Source organism: Chinchilla lanigera, unplaced genomic scaffold, assembly GCF_000276665.1.
Source record: "Chinchilla lanigera isolate Chin_1 unplaced genomic scaffold, ChiLan1.0 scaffold00014, whole genome shotgun sequence".
Lineage (NCBI taxonomy): Eukaryota > Metazoa > Chordata > Mammalia > Rodentia > Chinchillidae > Chinchilla > Chinchilla lanigera.
Window position 1 is genome coordinate 15,521,699 of NW_004955415.1, and position 2,610 is coordinate 15,524,308.

The following is a 2,610-nucleotide window of genomic DNA, read 5'->3' on the forward strand; positions in this document are numbered from 1 at the left end:
CTTCTGGGAAGTCACAAAACTATTTTTTGTTTTTTTGAGACATAGTCTCACTATGTAGTATAGGTTACTCACTTATGTAGCCCAGGCTGGCCTTGAACTCATGGCGATCCTCCTGTCTCAACCTCTCAGGTGCCAAAACTATTTTTTTTCCTTTTTTGTCTTTTTGAGACAGGGTCTCACTATGAGTTCAGGCTGGCCTTGAGCTCACTGTGTAGCCCAGGCTGGTCTCAAACTCGCAACGATCCTCCTGCCTCAGCCTCCTGAGTGCTGGGATTACAGGCATGTGCCAACATGCCCAGCAAAAAAAACCCTCTATTTTTAAAAAATATTTTTATTTAAAATATATGTTATGGCTTACGTCTAGATGTCCGCTCAAACCCTCACGTGTTCATAGATAGGTGGGGCTTTTTGAAGGTGACTGGGTCTAGGGTGTGTGATACTGGATCAGCCCACTGACTGGATCTACATAGCTCTGGGTGTGGCTGAATGGATTTACTGAAGATGAAGGCTCCATTCTGGGTGTGGACGACACTAACCAACGGTTCTGTAGCCTGGGTGGAATATAAAAAGAGAAAGGGAATGCAGGCTTGCTGCTTCCTACCTCCTGCCTGCCCTGCCAAGGACTGTTTCTCCTCTGTGATGGCACACAGCCTTGGAGCCAACTGACCATGGACTGAACCCTCCACAAACTGTGAACTAGAATAAACCTCTCCTCCTTTAACTTGGGGGTACGGAGTATTTTTTCCCCAGCAATGAGAAAGTAACTAAGACAGTATAAAACATGCATATGTGAATACATGCATTCGGATATGCAAACATTTGTCAGGTTCTCTATATCCTCAGCACTCTTGACAGAGGGGCCTGACTTTTTGTTGCAGGGCTGTCCTGTGCGTTGGGAGAAGTTTAGTGGCATCCTTGGCCTCCACCCACAGAGGCCGGCAGCAATGCCCCAGTTGTGACAATTAAAAATGTCTACAGACTTTACTACGTGTCCCCTGGGGACGAAAACACCTGTACTGAAAACCACCGACCTTGTACAGATGTACGAAAATGAAAGAAAGGCTGACTATCTGGCTAGCAGTGTTACCCATGATTTTTTTTCATTTTGTTAAAAGAATCCTTCAAACATAAAAATGAAGAACTATGACAGCGATAGCTGTGACTCCAAAACATTAGTTATCCTTAGTGTTTTACTGCACTTACTCTGGGGCATATCTGACAATCTCCAGCTGTCGGTTCTGTGCTCCCTCTGATACATTACACAGGAAGTTATGGGCATCCCTTGCTGTCCCTTAAATACTAAAGCCTGCATGTTACCAAACTGAGCTCCACAGTTCCAAGAGAAGGAACTGCCCTGTGACACCTTGGTTTTAGCCCCTTGAGAACACAGCAGACCTCTGACCTACAGAACTGTTACATAATAAAGCTGTGTTGTTTTAAGTGCGGGAGTTTTGGTAATTCGTTATGGCAACCACAGGAAACTAATACAAAGGGCTCCGAAGGAAGGGGCAGGAGGGGCTGCCGGGGGGGCACGAAGGGCCAGCTGAGCTCCATTCAGAAAACTCGGCCACCTGGGTTCTCAGGCTGGACCCTAAGAACACATTTTCTAAATTAGAAATACAACTTTTTATTCTTCCCTAAAGGAAACAGTAACCTGATCATAAAACCAGAGTAAATAGGTATTGCAAAAAAGAAAAATAAGTCAGACTAGGGAGAATTTTTCTCCTTTTAAAGTGACAAGTATCCATAAAACTGAGTACCCAAAAAGATACGCTTTCTATGCGTGTATTAATTTTCACATTCAACAGCTTATTCAGGATCATGCTGAATGGAGGAAAACTGAACACATTTCCTCTAAAATCAGAACAAAACAAGAATGTCCATTCTCACCACCCCTACTTAATACAGTACTTGAGATTCTCCTGGAGCAATTAGGCAAGAGAAAGTAATGAAGGAAAAAGAAATAAGAAAGGAAGAAGTCAAATTATCCTTATTTGCAGACCATATGATCTTATGCTGAGAAGACCATAAAGACTCCACCAAAAGAATTTTAGAGCTGATAAACGAATTCAGCAAAGTTGCAGGATACAAAATCACCATTAAGGAATCAGTAATGTGGGGCTGGGGATTTCATGAGTTTGATTCCTGGTACCAGAAGAAAAACAAAACAAAACAAAACAAAAAAAAAAGGAAACAGTAATGACTAAACTGAGAAAGAAATCAAGAAAAACAATTCTTGTTACCATGGCCTAAAAAATAAGTTAATAAATAACCCAGGAATCAACCTAAACAAGGGGATGAAAGACTTCTACAATGAAAGTACTGAAAAAAGAAAAGTAGAAGACGGAAAGGTGTCCCACTTTCATGAGTTGGCAGAAATAATATTACTGAATGCAATGTGCAGATTCAGTGCAAATCCCCAACAAAATTCTAATGACATTCTTCACAAAACCAGAAAAAAATACTAAAATTCATAAGGAAACATAAAAGATGCAGAGCTGGGCATGGTGGTGCATGCTTGTAATCCCAGCACTGGGGAGGCTGAGGCAGGAGGATCGTTGCGAGTTCAAGACCAGCCTGGGCTATAAAGTGAGCTCAAGGCCAGCCTGA

The 2,610-nt window shown here is 42.3% G+C and overlaps 1 protein-coding gene across 7 annotated transcripts in view; it reads right to left on the bottom strand.

Moving 5' to 3' along the window:
* Rassf2 (Ras association (RalGDS/AF-6) domain family member 2) overlaps positions 1-2,610 on the bottom strand; it is a 42,214-nt gene that overhangs the window by 20,973 nt on the left and 18,631 nt on the right. The window contains exon 1 of one of the 7 annotated variants that reach the window (XM_013512325.1): positions 359-429. The exons of the other annotated variants lie outside the window; for them this stretch is intronic. The gene's annotated coding sequence lies outside the window, so the exon portion shown is untranslated. Of the gene's footprint in view, positions 1-358; positions 430-2,610 lie in introns of those variants that run through there. 7 annotated transcript variants of the gene reach the window in all.